Source organism: Cyprinus carpio, chromosome A20 (assembly GCF_018340385.1).
Source record: "Cyprinus carpio isolate SPL01 chromosome A20, ASM1834038v1, whole genome shotgun sequence".
Taxonomy (NCBI): domain Eukaryota; kingdom Metazoa; phylum Chordata; class Actinopteri; order Cypriniformes; family Cyprinidae; genus Cyprinus; species Cyprinus carpio.
The window spans coordinates 22,529,535-22,551,113 of NC_056591.1; the positions used below are offsets into that span (position 1 = coordinate 22,529,535).

Consider the following 21,579-nt stretch of genomic DNA (forward strand, 5'->3'; position numbering starts at 1 on the left):
TGGTGTTTAAGTTAGTCATAATCCCACACAATGCCGGAGTTCAGCTCAAGAGTTCTGCACACACTCGCGAATTCTCTCATTTAACAAAGTATAAACGTGATGTGATTAACAGATTCACTGTGCTGTGTAAAGCTTCATTGTTTATAACAGAACCTTGTGAGATCGCGATGAACTAAGACAGGTGGCAGCTTTTCAGTTATTTTAAAGGAAGCACACTTTGAATGCTGTAATTGAGTGAAAATGAAGCAGGTCCGAGATGGTGCGATTGAGTGGAGGCGGGGACTAATAAGCATATTCATGTTTTGGCGCATACTCAATGAGGTAAGGGTGTAGATTTTACATTCAAGCCATTTTTAAGACAAAGAAATGATTTACATCAAAGTATCAAAGATGAGTTTTAAGGGATGAAATTAGTAGGCCTCGATGGCAGTGTCCAATGATTTTGTCTTCGTAAAAATGATTAAGGGTTATTTGAAAGTGTACAATCAGTCATTGTTTGGTTTCAGTGTTGAATGGTGTTCAAGCTCTCCACAGCCAATCAGATGAGAAGATCTTCATTTACGGGCGGTGCCATAATTGGCCGCAAACCAATCACACGTCTCCTTGACGGCTGGAAAAAAGAACAGCTTCAATAAAGTCCAGTTTGTGGTCGCCTCTTTTTTACTACTATTGGAAAAACATTGGTTAAATGCTGCATCTCCTTGTGCTGATCACCTTGTGTTTGAACGGCGTGAACTTGAAGTCTGGCAGTATTTGCGTAGTTTGGCGTTATTGGCGGTTTTCTTGATCTGACCGTCTGATTTACTAGTGTCATACTGAGAGCACTTAGTTAAGGTTCAGAGGGGTTAGTTCATTCTGTCATTCATGCACTACTTTTATGATGCTTATGCTGCTTGCTTTTCATAGCTCTACTGCAAGGTATCTTATCTCGTGTTCCCCAGAAGAAAGACTGCCTACTCCAACTCTGTCAGCTGTAAAAAAAAAAAAAAAAAAAAACTCCAGACACTGTTTTGTGTGAAAGGATACAATCACTTCCCCTTTGAACCCGAATCCTTCAACCACAGCGTCCACAGCATCCTTTACAGTCAACTCATCCTCCTCCCCGACTAGACAAAAAGACACGAAGAAAAGAGATCAACCGATGAGCTCTGATGAAAACAGACCCACCACACACGTGATGTCAAACACGTCTGGAGTACCTGACAGAATGATGGGCTCCACCTCGTCGTACTCCCCTCAGAACCCACAGAAACAGACGAGCCAGATCCAGAGAATAGATGAACTGCCGCAGAGCGCGACCCGAGCCCCAGACATGCAGAGGTTTACCTTCCTCTACACAACAAACACCCGTCATTTACCCTGTGAACATGTGGGAGGCTCTGAATGTGATTGTGAGTTAAATGAGTTTTCTCAACTCTTGGCCAGGTATGTCTTGGTGGATCAACCCCGAGCATCACGTGAACCGTCCTCAATGTTGAACGTTATCATGGGCTCCAAACATGTTGGTGGGGATGACGGCTGTGCTTTATTTCAAACCGTACTGCTGAAATAACGCCCTAATGGACAAACACACAAAATATTTATATTTTTAGCATTCGAGAGTTTAAATTATTTGTATTTTGCATTTTTTCTGATTTAATTCATTATAAGCTTTTTATCAACTCACAAACCCACTGCAGTTCTTTCATTAAGCCCAATTTTGGGAAACCCTGGTCTAATAATATTTAATGCATTTTATGATGTTGATATCAAAAAATGCAACATATTTTCTTTCCCTTTGCTTTTTAAAAAAATCTCTATATATATATATATATAGTATATATATATATATATATATGGACTGTTTATGAATTGTAATTTTAAAAAACAAGTTTGATTCAAAAAGTAATCTAAAAGTAGTCGGATGACATTACCTACAAACAATTAACTTAGATTACGTTACTAACTAATTTTCATGATGTAATCTGTAATCAGTAACGGTAATCTACACACAAAGACCAAAGCTTATTGCGAATGTTCAATGAAATTTTATTCACACATCAATTGAAAAAAAGCACAGACTAGCTATTTAGGCAAATAGGATGACAAAATAAAAATTGTAAGTAATTAAATACACTTTAAATGATCATGACAATAAATAATCATAATTGCCCAGATCCTGTTTGCGTGTTCAATCTGCTTTTGTGGTATTTACTCATTTAAATATTTCGGCAGGTGGTGTATATGAATCGCAAGTTACCAAAACTGTTCACATATCTTTGTTTTTCTTCTTGTTAGAGGTGATCTAAATATTCACATCTTAAAAAAAGATAGAAAATGACAGGCCTGTGCTGCAATTCTAAGGATTTAGTTTTTAAACAAAACTAACAACAAATAAACAAAAATAAACATGCCTCATTAAATATAAACATGCTTTGCACAGTAATAGAAACTATATGTGCTGTATTCAGTTTGTATGTACTATAACAGATCACATTTTTACTTGAAAATGTGATCTTTTAAGCATCACACATAACAGATACCCTTATATCTAAAATAACTGAAAATGTCTCAACTAGCAGAATACAAGAAGCAGAGTTGTTTCAGGATACCAAGCAATACCAAGTACACGTAAGCCGCGTTTTAGTTTGTAGCTTCACCAAACATTAATTAACCATAGCAGATCACATATTGATTTAGAGCAGGTGTTGTCAAATCAAACAAGCCCTAATACAACATAACACGACGGTTTTTGATTAAAGCTGAATAGGACATCCAGGATCTGATCACGTTGCAATGCTGATGCAATGTTTTCCAATGCAATTTGAAAACGCTGGGATATTAAACCGATAGAAACTGGATTCCAGGTATGATGGTTGGGTTTTAGCCGATGAGTAAAGACCAATCGGGGACAGTTTTACAGCATGAGCATGCTTGGATCGATCATTAACAGCTCTTTTGTTTACCAATCGCCATAAAATAGAAGTGCACAACTGAAAGATCAGCACCCATCCACCAGGATCTCATTATTTATTCCTTCATAAATTCGTTGGGGTGTTAAATACATCTACAAAAGATGCCAGGCCAGGACTTCTTCTAGAGACGTACTGGATACCATCCTGATTAAACCTGGCAAATCCAACCCAAAAATAAGAAAATAAAAAATGCAAGATCCACTGAATCCGGCAAAATGCATTTAATGTTTACAGAGTCTAATAATGGAAAATAAACTTTCTACTTAGTATAAAATGTGATTTTTACTTACAAGCACATTATTCAGTTCATTATTTGTAGCAATAGCCAACAATACATTGTATGGGTCAAAATTATTGATTTTTTTATGCCAAAAATCATTAGCATATTAAGTAAAGATCATGTCCCATGAAGATATTTTGTACATTTCCTACCGTAAATATATCAAAATGTAATTTCTTATTAGTAATATGCATTGCTAAGAACTTAATTTGAACAACTTTAAAGGCGATTTTCTCAATATTTAGATTTTTTTGCACCCTCAGATTCCAGATTTTCAAATAGTTGCATCTCGACCAAATATTGTCTGATCATAACAAACCATACATCAATGGTTTCATCAATTATTCAGCTTTCAGATGATGTATAAATCTCAATTTTGGAAAAATTGACACTTCAGACTGGTTTTGTGGTCCAGGGTCACATATAGTAAACTGAATCGGTCCTGTAGAGTAAATTACATTGAATCAAATTGAGTGCCGAGTCGAGAGAGTCGGTAACCATGACCAAAGCTTATTGACCATTTAAAACATTATCAACCAACATGATGGCAATTAGGCAATCCAAGTAGTGTAAACCAATATTTGCATAGTATAAATCTCTCTCACACTTGTTACGCAAATCTAACACACCTACTGTCCTGCAGCAAAGCAATTATCTGCTGGTCACCCGAGTAACTGATGACTAGACTATCTGAACAGGTTGCATGCATGAATGTATAATGTGAAACCTAGAAACCTGAATAACCAGTATCACAGTCTGGCACCAACAGCCCAAAACTACACCCATGCACACAAAACCATGATGGTTCTAAAATTAGGCTTCTTTTCCCTTTTTTGAAATGCAATCATTCCAGTTTTCATGATATACTCCCAAGAACAGCTCATGATCTGTGAACTTTGACACTAAGAGAGCAGAACGTGACCTGTTGTGGACGTCAATCATGCGTTTGGCGTAAGCATAACCGTAATTAGAGTCATGGGGGGCACCGTTGTGCATCTGACACACACACACACAGAGAGAGAAACACAGAGGTATTTAACACACTTCATGCAAACAGGTTCATGGAACCAATCAGACATCCACTACATTACATCTCTCACATCATGCCTTTTAAATCACGATTAGATCCAACTGTTCAACAATTCTTCACTCTCTCTGCTGTTTAGGGATGATTGTATCAGACTTCCTCATGACCTCACCCTGACAGGGCGGGACGGGACAAGTTTCTGAATGGCGAACAGGCATTTTTTGACAAGTTGATACAGGCTGTCATGTTTCCTAATGTTCTTAAACATATCTCAGAGTTTCTGACATGTCAGCATTCATTGAAACTAAACTCATACTGTATCCAACATACACCATTTAAAGCATACGTGTGTGTGCTTTACCATGGTCTCATCTATAGGGTAGGTGGTTTTATCTGGAAAAACACACGTAGACAGACAGGAAACGACCTTCACCACACCGAACTCATGAGACATGTTCAGCACATTGTCATTGATGTGCACATTATTCCTCTGAAAACAAAGAGCAAATAGTCAATATTCAGCTAAATAATTCAACCGCAATATTTCCAACCTTATGTGACTTAATGTTAATAATTACCCAGAAGTCCAGGTTCTGTCTCATGTTTCTATAGAGTCCGCCCACCATTGCAGCTAAATGAATGACGTGCGTCGGACGATGTTTCTTGAAGGCTGCTCTCGTCTCTTCAGCGCTCCTGAAGCAGCACGTGTAAATATATTTATCATGCATGGGACACAATTGAAAACACTTATGTTGGAGCTTCTTCTTTGTCTTAATTCCAGCTCTGCCCCTTCTGGATATTCATTAACCAACATCATGAGTTAAAAGTGTTTAAATACTAGTCAAGAATGAACATTTATGCGTGACAGAACTACAGTCTGCACTACAGTGTGAAGCACATGGATTAATATAAAGCTGTTGTGTATATAGAAACAACATAATATGTTACATATTTACACAGATACTTAAATAGTTTGACAGCATATGTTGACTGACTCTATCAATCTTCATGGGAGTGGGCGGAGCTCTTTTGGCATGGTTTGTTGCTTGCTATTCTCTGATTGGTGGAAAAAATTCTTATTGCATGACGTTTTTTATAACATGCATTATATCTAAAGCACATGTTATACAATATGTGTGATGGCATATGTTTGTGATGTCTGATGAGGAGCACTTACACAAGATTGGCCTCTTTGGATGACAGGAATATCCATTTTTTCTCCTTCTCTCCCTCCACCCTCTTTCACCACCCGTTCTATCGCTCGCCCCACCAGCCCACTGCCGCCCGTCACCAACACTCGCATCGGCCCGACTGACCCGTCCATCTGACAGAGAGAGAGAGAGAGAGAGAGAGAGACAGAGAGATGGGGTTTAATGAACACTTCAGGGGTTAAAATGCATTTGAAACAGGGACTACTGTAATAATCAAGTATCTATCTAAACTTCAACAGGGCCTCTCTTCTAACACAACGTATATGATTGATGCGCCAAAACCATCCAATTTCGATTCCATAGCAGCTTAATATGTAAAAAGTTTACCAGCAATTATTTATGCAAAACAACTAAAATCAATAGAATAAGAACGAAGAAGCAAATTACAAGAAATGGTGGCAAATAGATAAAATAGAACAAATATACAAATGAAATAAACGGGGAACTACTTTTCAAATAGGCACATTAGTAAGCTAGTATTCAATACTATACAGAAACTGACAAATGGCAGCTGGTGCATTTTAGGCTGCTATCACTTTAAGACCGGATCCAGTATTCATACACACATAGGATTAACTGATTCAATTCTCCTGAGCAGCAGATAAAGGGAAAAACGTAGCTGTTCTAAAAATAACTGTTAACCACGGTTTCAAGAGGCTTATTGCTTTTCTAAAAGGGTTACTACCTGGACAGGTAAAAAAAAAAAAAAAAAAAAAAAAAAAAAAAGAGAGAGAGAGAGAGAGAGAAACAAAACTGTAAAAATGTATTGATAACAAATAAATAATTATTTTGTCAAGCAATGAAGTTGTGGTGCAATATTTTGTCAAAATTTCGCGAGGTCAATTGTCATGAACTAACAATGAACAATACTTCTGCAGCATTTATTAATCTAGTTAATATTAATTTAAACATTTACTAATGCATTATTAAATTCAAAAGTTGTTTGTAAACATTAATGCACTGTGAACCAACATGAACTAGCAATGAACAACTGTACTTTTTACTGACTAATGTTAACAAATACTGTAATATTTTTCATGTTATTTAATACACTAATGTTAACAAATGACACCTTATAGTAAAGAGTTACCGAGGAAAAAATCATATTAGCACATATTTCATTGTATTAAAATCTGCAAACATTAAATTCAGTACAACAAATATACCATTATGTTTTTCACAGTTTTTTTCGTTTATTCTTCCATTTTACTCTAGAAAAATAATACAGATTATGCATTTTTTTTTTCCTGTAGGTTTTGTAAAGCTCACTTACATTTAGTCATTTAACAGACGCTTTTATCCAAAGCAACTTACAAATGAAAATTCACTTCCTTATGAATCTGAATAAGATAAGCAAGCAGTTTTGAAATTCTGCAATATTTTGGCAAAATTTCGAGGTCAATTGTCGTGATGAACATGACTAAAAAAAAGCGGGGGAACATTTTCGTCCTCAAACTCCCAAAGGAGCGGATTCCAATTGAAAATGTAGTCTTTTTTTTTTTTTTTTTTTTTTTAAGAACACTTAAAAAGTTAAATTTGATACATATTCCAAAAAAACAACAACAACAAAAAAGTTTTTGTTTTCTTTTTTCTTGAGTATGTAACTATTGTGCAGTTCTTAAAGATTTGAGACTCTTCAGACCAATGCTCAGGTTTTAAACTCTCATTTTAAACCTTAATAATGGCACAAAAGCGAAAAAAACATCGAAAATGTCAGAAACCAATTTAGGGCATGTTCACGTACTGTAGAAATCCGTGAAAACCGCGCGAGCTGACACAAAAACACTTTTAGTGTGACTTATATTCACATGAATATAGCTGAATCTTCAGTTAACTTCACCTCTCAAAAAGTAGCCTTTAGTTTCAGGTGTTTTTAAGTGAATATCCACTTCGTCCAGCGCTGTTTGTTCTCTGTGTTCTCGAGTATCTTGTTAGCGTCCGTTTTACCGACCAAGAAACCGCTTCAGGTGTAGGGATATGCCGGTATCAAATTTTCCTGTTGCGATTAATTGCTCATGCTTTTATCACGGTAAATGGTTTTATCACGGTATTGAAATTTAGTTTAAAAACGTGCTCAAAATATAGTATAATATAGTAAAATAAATAATAAATATAAAATAATAAAATAAAATAAAGCAATACAGAAAAATATATAAAGTTAAAAGTTTTGCACAGATTAAAGTGTAAAAGAACTATAAAGACCAATAGGTATCACTTTACAATCTCATTAATCATGAGCAATAGCTACATTTGCTACAGAAGTTATTAATCTTTGTTTAAAAAAATGTCTTAGTTCATGTTATCTCATTAAATAATACAGTTGCAACTTTACATTTGAACAACATGTTATTAAATATTGGAATACCTAAGATTAATGAATGTTCAGATGAATTTTTCATTGGCAGTTTATGTTAACCAATGAATTAACTAATGTTAAAAATGAAGCCCTGATGCAAAGTGTGAATTAACAATAAAAATATAAGGACTTTCAAACTATATCTATGGCATGTTGTAGTCCAGATTAAAATAGCCCATTAAGTCTTAATACTTAAGTATTTGGCTCTGTGATGAACATCATAGCAAATACACAAATCTGAATGGCTGTTTAAAATTATTTAAATATGTTTTAGAAAGTAGCAGCTGCTTTATTTATGGGCTTTCAGGGTAAGGACTGCATTTTCTGCAGTTTAGCGCCATCTGCTGTCAGAGAGTGAATGTGTTTTCATTCAGCGCATCTCTCACGTGTTCCTCCATGTGCTTCTCTGACGTGCTTGTTTACATCAGAGCACACACGCTTCTTTCAAGCAGCATACAGCCGTGTTGTGCATTTTGACCAGTTGACGGGAATAGTATTCTTTAAATGCATTCCAAATTCTGAATAATTTGTAATATATAATTATTCGCGGTATTTATAAGTGCCCATGATAACAATATTGTGCATATTCATTACCGTGATATATCGCATTACCGAATACCAAGCACATGTCTATTCAGGTGATTGAGTGAGAGGGCGGGAGTAGGGAAAACAGATGCCAATGGATTCAGACCGTTTTGCATACCTGTCTGGCCGGTTCATTAAATAGAAAGGACTGACTCAGATGAATGATCATTAATGGCATCGTGGCTGGTTCAACTGACAGAATATGGGACACGCATAACAGAAATATCAAGGAAAATGTTTCGACTGAAATTAGCCTACTGGATTTAAGGTGGGAAATTTCCCCGTGTAACAACAACCTCGCCTTTATTCAACAATGTTTAGAAGAATGATTGCCTAGCAACACGAAGACACAGATGCAAGCATCCCAGATAGCACACTTACATCTGCAAGATGTCTGTTAAAGATCCCTTCATCCGGAAAACATCTGCTGTGCACAAACATCTGATAGACACTTTACAACATCTTCTAAACGTCTATTTGACATTCAATTCAATTTCAATTCAAGTTTATTTGTATAGCGCCTTTTACGATACAAATCATTGCAAAGCAACTTTACAGAAAATTACGTTTCTACAATATTTAGTAGTAGCTTATCAGTGATGACTGTCATTTTATGTGCATACAGCAGAAATGTTCGGAAAAATCAATAAAAGACGTAAACAAAATTAACACTATTAACAGCAATTATGCAATCAAACTTATATGCAAAATGTGGTAGTTCTGTATGTTGTTTCTGGGTTAGCATCATCAGAGGTCCTCTGAGGGGTTGGCATCAGTCTCTTCTCAGGTGTTCTGGATCCAGACTGAAGCTTGTGTAAATCCTAGTTACCACGGGATGTAAATATACATCTATCGTCATAGACATATTGCAGATGAGCAAACGCTCTAAAAATACGTCTTGCAGACGTCAAATAGGCGTCTGTGATGTACGTGTGCCATCAATGCATACCTGGCACGGTATTACTGATTTAACAAGGTCACAGGTGTGTGTTTTACACGGTACTGAAGGCGTCTCAGTCATGATCTTCAGGTCACGCTCGTTCATCCACCATCGCTCTTACGTGTCAATAACAATGCATAATCATCACCAGGATACAAACCTATTCCCGACGCCCACAACTCGCTCTGAACCCCCCCTGGTGACTTTCCGTTCAAAACAAAACCATGGAAATGGCGCGTATTTGTTTTTGTAAACATACCATGATGATCACTGTATCGACATCTAACAGATTATATTTTCATTAAGTAACACGGTATTTTCTAAGTGTGTATATGATCTTAGTTAAAGCAGATCTTCTTTCTCTTCCTCTCTAGAGCTCACAATGAAAACCGACAGTTGAACCGGTAAAGCAAGTTTAACCACTGACACACCCTGTAAGTCAACACTGAGGACACATCACCGATGAAGTATCGACTTCTGCATATGACCAAAAAAAACACGAGAAATATAAAAACAAAAACAAACTCGTGCGGGATTTATGTGCATCGCATGCCTCATAATTATTTTCATCAATGCAAAAGGCGCACAGACTTTAAAGGGACAGTTCACCCAAATTTATTTTATTTTTTTTTATTTTTTTAATGTGCTTGCCCCGGTGTTGATTTAATGCCTTATGCACTTTCTTTTTTTTTCGCACCACAAAAAAGGAGATATTTATTAATAATAATAATAATAATAATAATAATAATAATAATCTCTTCCATACAATGCCAGCGAATAGCCGTCTTTTAAAAAAGACGCAAATGATCAGAGAGTTGTCTAATATATTATATTTCAAGTTGTCTGGGGGTATACGATAGTGTTTGGGTGAAATAGAAACAGAAATTAAATGTATCATAAATGATTTGCGCGTTTCACGAGACTCAGTGGACTCGCCCAGGTAAAGCACACAAGTTGTGAGAAATCAAGATAAATATAAAAACTCGACATGAAATACAACGGCTGGAAATCTAATACAAAGAATGAACTCAAATAAAGTTCACGTTATTATATTGTATGCGGTCAACTGCAACTGCTAGGGTCTAAACCAAACAAACTTGTCACATTAGATGAAAACTCGTGTTTTAAATCTGTTAATATTTGATGAAACCCATAAGTTACCTGCTCTCCGGTGTGTGGTCTCTGGCTCGCTGCCTCTCGCTCTGCGGAAATAGGAAAAACTTTTCCTTCAGGAATAGAAATGCTCTCAGCTCACTGGTTTATAGATACACACACCTACATTTGCGATATCCCGATTCGCAAAGGAAAAACATCCGGGTAATACATCACCTTGAAATTAGAAGAAAACATGGTTACGCTTTACAATAAACTTTCATTAGTTAACATGAACAATACATCTGCTGCATTTATTAATCTAGTTATTAATTTAAACATTTACTAATGCATTATTATTAAAATCAGAAGTTGTTTGTAAACATTAATGCAATGTGAACCAACATGAACTAGCAATGAACAACTGTAGCCTACTTTTTATTAATGTTAACAAAGATTAATACTGTAATATTTTTCATGATAGTTAATACACTGTTAACAAATGACACCTTATAGTAAAGAGTTACCGAGGAAAAAAATCGCATTAGCACATATTTAATTGTATTAAAATATGCAAACATTAAATTCAATACAACAAATATACCATTATGTATTTCAGTTTTTTTCGTTTATTCTTCCATTTTGCTCTCTAGAAAAATAATACAGATTATGCATTTTTCTTCCTGTAGGTTTTGTAAATCTCTCTTACATTTAGTCATTTAACAGACGCTTTTATCCAAAGCGACTTACAAATGAAAATACACTTCCTTATGAATCTGAATAAGATAAGCAAGCAGTTTTGAAATTCTCCACAAGATGAACTTATAATGCTGAAAATTAATTAAAAATCGCTGATTTTCTATATAGCGTGTTACGGGAACCCTTTTAAATATTGTTAAAACCCTTCATTGTTTCGAATACAAGTGTATTATTAAATTATACAGTAACGTTACATATTATTAGAAAATAGACCCAGAACAAACCCTTGACTGACAGACCAGTAAAACAGAAAGTGAACAGCACCAACCACAGTAGAGTTCAAATAAAACTATGTGATCATCCATCATTTTGCGACTATTTGTTCATAATGTTTTTATTAAAATCAACTCTCTGTAATTGTTGTCATTTTCAAAGCGTGGCCAATCCTTCACTAACACATGAAAAGATTCCAGAGTGATCGTATTTTTATTAAAATTCGCCTCTTTACTAACGTAAAAAAAAAAAAAATAAAATAAAAACTTAGGGAGGGGAATTTAATAAACGGTATCTTGTCAGACTTATTTTCATATAAAAGCAACAGAATTGAAATGACATCCAATGTATTTCGAACCAAGCACGTGAATTACGTGATCCACTATGACAAACCAGTCGACATTTACCCGCCCCTAAACATGACGTTACACGATGTTATTGGTCGCTTTAGGTGTCAGTCAAACGGACTCTTCCCGAGTAGGTGGTCCTACACATAGACATATATACGTAGATTCCTCATATTAGCGACTGTTTCTATGGGCCGCTATACGTAAGCCTTCCGCCATATTGTAACGGTCAACTTGACTTCGTCGTCCACCATAGTATTAAACCACTAACCATTAACCGATTATTCGAAAGATGCCACAATCCTGCACAGAACGGCTCAAGGGCTCTGTGAGAACCTACAGTATGGTGGATGAAGTCAAGTTGACCGTTCCAAGATGGCGGCCGCATCTACGTGCCTGGAACCGTTTAATGGGGAATCCATACATATCTATGGCCCTTTAATGACGTCTAGTTGACCGTTCCAAGATGGCGGCCGCATCTACGTGCGGCTGGAACCGTTGAATGGGGGAATCTATACATATCTATGGTCATTTAGCCCAAACCAGTCAGTTAAAGGTCTGCCAAGAAACGAAGCTTTTCGAAACTCGGAATCAAATGAACCAATTCCTTCGTAAAACGATTCACTGATTCGAAACGCCACAGGCTGGCGACATTTGCTGGTCAAACGGTTGTAAAATACAACGAAAACTCAGGCCAAACATGAATAACACCTTTAACAAACGAACTGCAGATGCTTTCATGAAAGTGAAAAAATAATAACAAATAATCAAATACCATTAAATGTGAAGGTTCTGTAAAATCTGTTTTATTAATTTGTGTTATTAATTATTAGAAACGATTAAGCATCATTTTCCTTTTCGCCTTATACACACGCACAATTGATTAAATGAACTAGAAATGAATCTTACATCATAAAAACTGACCCCAAAGTCAACTATTAGAAACTCCTTCATTGGTTCAGGAGATCACCATCTAGCAGCGTGTACCCTGATAGCAACACGTACATCACAGAGACGTCTATAAAACGTCAATAGGACGTTTCCTATCAGTTGTCAAATAGATGTTCAGAAAATGTTGTAAAACTGACATCTTAAAGACGTCTATCAGATGTGTGTGCACTGGAGATGCCTTCCAGATGAAGCGATCTTTAACAGACATCTCGCAGACGTACCTGTGCTATCTGGGTAATGTTTCGAAACCAAGGCTTGAAACAGTATGACGTCACGAAGCCTCGTTTGCTGAAACCACGTGACTTGGCAGGTTCAATACATGCTTCGCGAAGCAGCGTTTTGCTGACAACAGATTTATATCCACCTTATATCTAAATTTAATGCGTCTGGCTTCCGGTGTCATCCGCTTCCAGCTATTTTTAGCTGTACATAGCAGCTCGTTTGCTGCCTGTTATTGCAAACTGACGAGCCTGCATATTATTTTAATGTATTATCTTAAATATGAACACACTGGTTTGTAATGCAAACAGTTTTACTGTCTCGTTATTTCCCTACAGCGGCTAATGAACCGGAAGTCGCAGCTTTTGCGATTTTCATAACAGCACTACTTACTAAGTTCTTACATCCATGCATTGTCAAAATTAAAAATTTCAAATACTTACCAACGCAGGGTTTTGTTTTATTTTCGGGTCTTAATTTTAAACCTTGGTTGAGATACTATGGATGTTCCGCACGTAGCTGCTAGATGGCGCTGTCTGAAGCAGTTTATGCATCTAATAAATGCATTTGAAAACGCAGCATTGTGCAGATTTAGTAATTGCATTCCTGTAAAATGAATATATTTAAAAAAACTTTAAATAAACATGAAAAGAGGGCTTAGACGGCAGTGTTCCATGAGTTTGTCTTTGTAAAAATGATCAAGTGTTCAAGTTCGGTTTCCCGCTTCGAACAGTGTTCAAGCTCCACACAGCCAATCAGATGTGAAGATCTTCATTTACGGGCGGAGTCATAATTGGCCACAAACCAATCACACGTCTCCTTGATGGCTGGAAAAAAAAGCAAAGCTTCTATAAAGATTCTTCTTTTTACTACTATTGGGGAAAACATTGGTTAAATGCTGCATATCTTGTGCTGATCACCTTGTTTGAACGGCGTGAACTTGAAGTCTGGCAGGTATTTGCGTAGTTTGGCGTTACTGGCGGTTTTCTTGAACTGACCGTCTGCTTTACTAGTGTCATACTGAGAGCGCTTAGTTAAGGTTCAGCTGTTTAGAGAGTTAGTTCACCCAAAAAAGGAACATTCTGTCATTCAAGGTCTACTGTTGTGATGCTTATGGTGTTTATTGTTTGGTTGTTTTGGTTGCGTGTGAAAGGATACAATCACGTCACCTTTGAACCCCCAACGCTTCCACCACGGCATCCGCAGCAAACTTTATGGACAACTCATCCTCCTCTCCAACTAGAGAGAAACAAACAAGCTATCTCAGCTTCTCAGAGGCACACATTTAAGTAAACACTGTCATTATTCACCTACAGTGTGGTGCGACATTCATTGATTGATTGTGAAACTGCAAGCCTGTGGATTAGGTTTGAATGTGAAGTGCTCACATTTATTCAATTAAATCATCGCCTTTTGAAATGTAATAATCTATGGAAGCTCATTTCCACCACGAAATAAAACGACATAATTCTGACTTTTTGAATTTTGACACAAGAAGGTGCCGTCTTGCAACTTTTTATCAGAATTCTGAGTTTACATCTTGCAAATTTGACAATTTTTTCTCTGAAATCCGAGTTTGTTTCACAATGTTTGACATTTTTTTCTCAGACCTCTGAGTTTGTGACATGCAATTTGACTTTTTCTCTCTTAATTCTTAACCTCTTGCAATTTTGACTAACTCTTAGTTCGTCACATCAAGTAAATTCTGGCTTTTTCTCACAATTCTGATTTTATTTTATTTTTTTCTTGAAATTGAGAGTTTATATCTCAATTCTGACTCTTAGTCTTAGTTTATATATTGCAATTCTAAAAAGAAAAAAAAGGTCAAATAAAAAGTTTTTATTTTTTTAATCAGTTTTTATCCCTTGGCAGAAACAAGCTTCCATAATCACATTAGGCCATAACAATTCCCGTTTTCTGTCCCCAAATTAAAGCCCTCTAAACATGACTTTTTATAACCTTAAATCAAACTGAATATTTAAAGACCTGCAGGAACACTGTGTCAAACACGTCTGGAGTACCTGACAGAATGATGGGCTCCACCTCGTCGTACTCCCTCAGAACCCACAGAAACAGACGAGCCAGATCCAGAGAATAGATGAACTGCCGCAGAGCGCGACCCGAGCCCCAGACCTGCAGAGGTTTACCTTCCTCTATAATACACACAAACACATCAAACCGGTTTACCGTGTGAACAGAACTTCAATGAGGCTCTAGATCCTCCCAGAAAGTTACATGCGTCTCACTCTTGGCCAGGTACGTCTTGTGGATCAACCCCGGCAGGACGTGTCCGTCCTCAATGTTGAAGTTATCATGGGGTCCAAATACATTTGTGGGGATGACGGCTGTGTATTGCACACACCATACTGCTGAAAATACGCCCTGATGGACAAACACACACACAGACTAGTTTTTAAACCAATGAAGGATATAAACATTTACCCTAAAATCGAGTAATAATAAATATAATATTTTTTTATGACAATAATGCACATTCATCCCAAATGTGTTAATGTCTGTAGAGCAATACTACTGTTAAATAAAGAAAGACCTTGTTGGGTGCAAAAAAAAAAAAAATTGCAACCTTTATAAACTAACCTTGAGAAACATAATATAAAAATATGAAACTGCATGCTTTTATGAGCATCTTTACCTGTGATGGGTTTAATATGCAGACGTTCTTTGTAGTTTAGTGAGGTTTATGAATTAATGAATCAGGCCAGAGACTAAATGATCCACTTCACTGTTCCGGTTAGTAGTTTAAAAATCTGTTATCTACATTGTGATTATTTTATATACAGAAAGATCATACTATTAAATGGGTCGTGAACTGCCTTGTTTATTTCTGTGCTGTCATCTAAGGTCCACTTACAATGTAATCAAGATTTTTACTTTAAAAAACCTAATTTCATATTTTCTGTTCTGTTTTGACCCCGTTTGAAGACCTGTGTTTGATTAGTGTTGGAGCTGAACTCTGCAGGAACAGGGTTGTAAACATTCATCATAAGATTGTCATTATGAACTGAAAAGCTTTCATGTCACCTCTGAGCCTCATTAAACAGTCTGTAAATATTCCCAAATGCCACTTTGTGCTCTTGTGTGCCACCTCTCTATCTGATTAGTAACTTATGCTTCCTGATTGTGTCTTATTATACTAATTGAATGTATTGTTATAATAATAAAAAAAAAGTTTATAAATATAATTACAGAGGGTGCCTTTGATCTTGATATTTAAAAAAAAAAAAAAAAAAAAAAATAAAGTTTAATGTTATAGATTATAAAGGTTTTTATATTAAATTAAATCAATTTTAATTTAATTTAAAAATTAAATAAATTTGAAAGGTCATCTAAAAGTTACCCCAACTTAGAGTTCCTCCAGTGAATTTTGGCCATTTCCACCACTGACACTAACCATAGTATATAAACCACGGTACTTTTTAGTAGTTAGTAGTAGTAGTTTCCAGGGAAAACTATCAGTTATTAATGTAAACAACTATTTTACAGTCTTAATTGTTTGCATTTTTTTTATAATGCATTATCTTCTCATTGATCCACCAGTTTTAACAGCTTAAACATGGGTTGATTTTCCCATTGGTCCGATCAAAACAGCAACTCGCACCAGCAGGAGGCGCTTTTGAAGCTGCAGAAATACAGCCGTTTCCTTGGTAACAGCAGAACACAACTTGGAAACCTGCAGCGCTCATGTTTATTTAAAAGCAACACTATGAAGTTTTTCAACCTTAAAATAATGTCTCAATTATGAACACCTCTTAGCCTCCTAGCCGCTAGAACCACACTCTGTAAGTTTCGTGTTCGGGTCGGTTCACACAGCCACGCCAGTGGAAGAGTGCGACCTGCTTAACGGCATAACTTAAATATTTTACTCGCTATATAGCCTGGGTGGAGTTAGCCAACAGCTAACTATAAGACCGATCTAATATGCAAATCTCAAAACCAACGCCACGGCGCAGAACCAGCAAAGAAACCAAAAAGGGATTTGTCGGAAGAAGTGAAGAACAGAAAGAGAGAAGGGATTTGTCGGAAGACACGAACACGAATCAATATCAGACAGTCTACTTCATGTCTGAAAGGTTATTCAAATAAAGAGGCTCTGTTATGTTACAGCCTTATGAACTTATGACAATGTCCGATAGGCTATTATGGACATTATTATGCAGACAACATTTTATTCTATTATACAAATTACACCCTTTGCAACCATTGCTACATTCGAACTATGCAAACAAAAAAAAGACTTTTTATGGCCTTAAATTTGATGCAACTAAATTTAAGATTTTTTTAAGGACCCGCGGAAAACCCTGAATAAAGAGATCATATAATCAACACTTTTCACCATTAGATCATCTTGACAGCTGTTATAGATAAAACACAGTAAGAGAGTTCCACATGTAATGCTCATTTCTTATGCAAAGCTGTTCACTGAAGACTGAAGTGGGAGTTTAAATTGAGTCTCACAGCAGACACGCCCCTTCCAACTGAGCGTTCAAATCAGAGGCTAAATTAAGAGTTGAAAACGACTATTTATTTATAAATTATGCCCATTTTTGATTTAAAAAAAAAAAACATACTATTATTATGCACAATTATAAGCGCACAAATATAAGCGACCCCCCCCCCCCCCCTCCCCCCCCCCCCCCCCCCCCAAAAAAAAAAAAACAAAAAAAAAAAAAAAAACTCATGACCAATGAACTTAACACTGACCGGTTCTGGACATCAATCATGCGTTTGGCGTAAGCATAACCAAAATTAGACTCATGAGGCGGACCGTTGTGAATCTGAAACAGAATGAGAGAGAAACACAGCTCAGCATCTCTTTCAAATCAAAACACCTGAAACTGATGATCTTGTTCAAATAAACTGGATCTACTTGATTTCTAATGTTTGTGTTTTGAAAGTTACAGTTGCATTCAGAGAATGAATAATTAAAGAAATTTTTGCCCTTTAAGAGAACACTACACACAAACCATCCCAATATCTGCCTATTAAAATGTATGTATGTGTGTGTGTGTGTGTGTGTGTGTGTGTGTGTGTGTGTACCATGGTCTCATCTATAGGGTAGGTGGGTTTAATCTGGAAAGATACACGTGGAAGACACGAAACGACCTTCACCACGCGAACTCATGAGCCGCCTGCAGCACGTTGTCATTGATGTGCACATTATTCCTCTGAAAACAACACACAAATATGGTTGATATGCAGTTTAATCTTTCAACACTAATACAGTACAGGTCAAAATTTTGGAAACATTACTATTTTTAATGATCATTTAGAAATCATTCTAATATTCTGATTTATTATGAGTGTTGGAAACAGTTCTGCTGTCTAATATATTTGATGAATAAAAGGTTAAAACAGAACTGCATTTATTCAAAATAAAAAAAAATTCTAATAATATATATTCTAATAATATATTTTCTTTACTATCACTTTTTATCAATTTAACACATCCTTGCTGAATAAAAGTATTGATTTTATTTTAAAAAAAGAAAGAAATAAAAAAAATTACTGACCCCAAATTACTGACCAGTAGTGTATATTGTTATTACAAAATATTTATATTTTAAAAAAATAGCTTCTTTTTTTTTCTTTTTTTTTTTTTATTCATCAGAGTATCCTAAAAAAGTATCACATGTTCTGAAAAAAATATTAAGCAGCAGAACTGTTTCCAACTTTGATAATGAATCATCATATTAGAATTGATTTCTAAAGGATCATGTGATAATGATCCTAAAAAATTCAGCTTTGCATCACAGAAATAAATGATAATTTAAAGTATAATAAAATTTAAAAACAATTTATTTTAAATTGTAATAATATATCACAATATTCATTTTTTTCTGTATTTTTGATCAAATAAATGCAGGCTTGATGAGCAGAAGAAGAAACTTCTTTCAAAACATTAAAAATAGTAACTGTTTCCAAACTTTTGACCTGTACTGTATATGTCCAGCGTTTTTATATTTCCATCGTTTTTTCATGTTAATAATTACCCAGAAGTCCAGGTTCTGTCTCATGTTTCTCTGTATATGTCCAGCGCATTGCAGCTAAATGACATGACGTGCGTCGGACGATGTTTTCTCGAAGGCTGCACCTCGTCTCTCAGCGCTCCTGAAGCAGCACGTGTAAATATTTATCATGCATGGGACACAAATAGACAATAAGCAATACAAAACGATTTCTGTAATTCTACGAAACACAAATGCAGTTCAAGTGTGTCCAACTTGGACTGATGGCTGTACTATACATACGGCGATATTGAGATTTTCCTTTTTTGTGTGTCTGCAATACGCAAAACAAGCAACAGGGCAAGAATCCCACCCGTCGCAAAAAGTCCATGACTTCTCTTTTCTTCTTTTTTTTTAAAAAAATCTATGGGGGTTACTAGCAACAAGTTCCTAATCAAATACTAGTCTCATTAATGGTGCATCTGAAGCGGTTTTCAATCAAAATATTAAAGATAAATGAAAATTAGATTCTCAGTAATCAAAGCATCAACAGTAAATATGCTTTATTTACTTAATCATCACATCAAGAATAAAAGGTTTTGTTTACATAGTACATGTATGTACTGTGTATATTGATTATGTATATATAAATACACACACACAACCATGCATGATATATTTTAAAGAAAAATATTTTGACGTTTATATATTAAATATATTTATATATAATATGCATTTTATAAATATAAATATATACATGTAAATATTTTTTTTTTGAATATATACCGCATGTGTATTTATATATACATAATAAATATACACAGTACACACACATATATATTACGTAAACAAAAACGATTTTGGATGTGATTAATCGTTTGACGGCAATACTTTATTACTATTATATTATTACTCTTATTAATTGGTTTTTAAAATATCAGGGCAGTTTTATATAATATTGGGGACAGTTTAGAGATCCGTTCATGTTAGGTATTCATTCTGGGGTGATTCTAACACCCAATATACGTAATAATAATGTAATAATGATTGACATTTAGAAACTACCGTGAACTACGCTTATAATAAAACAGAAAGTTGGTGTAAAGTTCAGTTATCGTTCTTGGTTGTCAACAGGTCCATTTTGTTATTACTTGCATAACAGTCGCTTATAATATAAAGTACATGCTTTATAATATGTGATAATAGTTAATGTTTGTGTTTTGTAACTGCTGAGTGTCCTGTCCAGGAGGTCCTACAGAAGATTGGCCTCTTTGAAGACAGGAATATCCATTCGCTTCTCTCTCTCTCGCTCCGCTCTCCATTTTCACCACCTGTTCTATCGCGTCGCTCCCCACCAGCCCACTGCCGCCCTGTCACACCACTCGCATAGGCTCCGATGACCGTCCATCTGGGAAGACCAGAAAGAGAAGGTCAGATGTCATTTCAGGGGGTATATATCATATATATCTAATATATATATTATCATATATATAATATATATATCACAGTGGACGGCTACGGAAAGGTATTCAGACACCTTCCAACACAGACAATGACCCTAAGCACACAGCTAAAAATACGAAGGAGTGGCTAACAACAACTCCGTGGATGTTTCTTGAATGGCCCCAGCCAGAAGCCCTGACTTAAAACCAACTGAGCATCTCTGGAGAGACACCTGAAAAATGGCTGTCCACACAACGTTTACCATCCAACCTGACAGAACTGCGGAGAGGATCTGCAAGGGGAATGGCAGAGGATCCCCCAAATTCAGGTGTGAAAAACTTGTTGCATCTTTCCCAAAAGACTCATGCGCTTGTATTAGAGCAAAAGGGTGCTTCTACTAAATCACTGAGCAAAGGGTCTGAATACTTACGACATGTGATATTTCAGTTTTTCTTTTTTCATAAATCTGCAAAAATGTCAACAATTCTGTTGTTTTCTGTCAAGATGGGGTGCTAGTGCTGTACATTAATGAGGAAAAAAAAATGACCTTAAATGATTTTAGCAAATGGCTGCAATATAGCAAAGAGTGAAACAATTAAGTGGGGTCGGAATACTTTCCGACCCACTGTTATATATTGTGTGTGTGTTATCTATTCCTCATTCATCCGCCTCCACTCTTACTGTGGTGTACCATGGTATAACACATTCACATTGATTATAACATATTGTACGTATATAACAACATGGCTTTAAGGGTTCTCATAATATCATAATGTCACTTCTTTGTTACTCTATTCTCTTTTTAAATGCAGTGGTCATTGATGAAGTCGTGGATTGAATTCTGTTCGTACTCGAGAAATCGAGGATTTTTTACCTACTCTTGGTGTCACTGCGTTAAAGTCGTTTCTTGGGAAACTAGGTACGGTGGCATCTTTTCTACGAGTTTTGCTCATGCCAAAATCAACTCCTATTGCTTGCATGGGAATACCGACATGCCGTCGAGTCCATGACTTCTCTTTTCTTCTTTTTTTTGTAAAAAATCTATAGGGTTACTAGCAACAAGTTCCTAATCAAATATTAGTCTCATTTAATGGTGCATCTGAAGCGGTTTTCAATCAAAATATTAAAGATAATGAAAATTAGATTCCTCAGTAATCAAAGCATCAACAGTAAATATGCTTTATTTACTTAATCATCACATCAAGAATAAAAGGTTTTGTTTACATAGTACATGTA

General features: G+C 35.8%; 2 pseudogenes; both read right to left on the reverse strand.

The window, feature by feature from the left end:
• Nucleotides 1-515: 515 nt before the first annotated feature.
• The window catches only part of LOC109113529, a 23,413-nt pseudogene continuing 2,349 nt past the window's right edge, over nt 516-21,579 (reverse strand).
• Nucleotides 12,549-20,288, reverse strand: LOC109113537 (annotated as a pseudogene).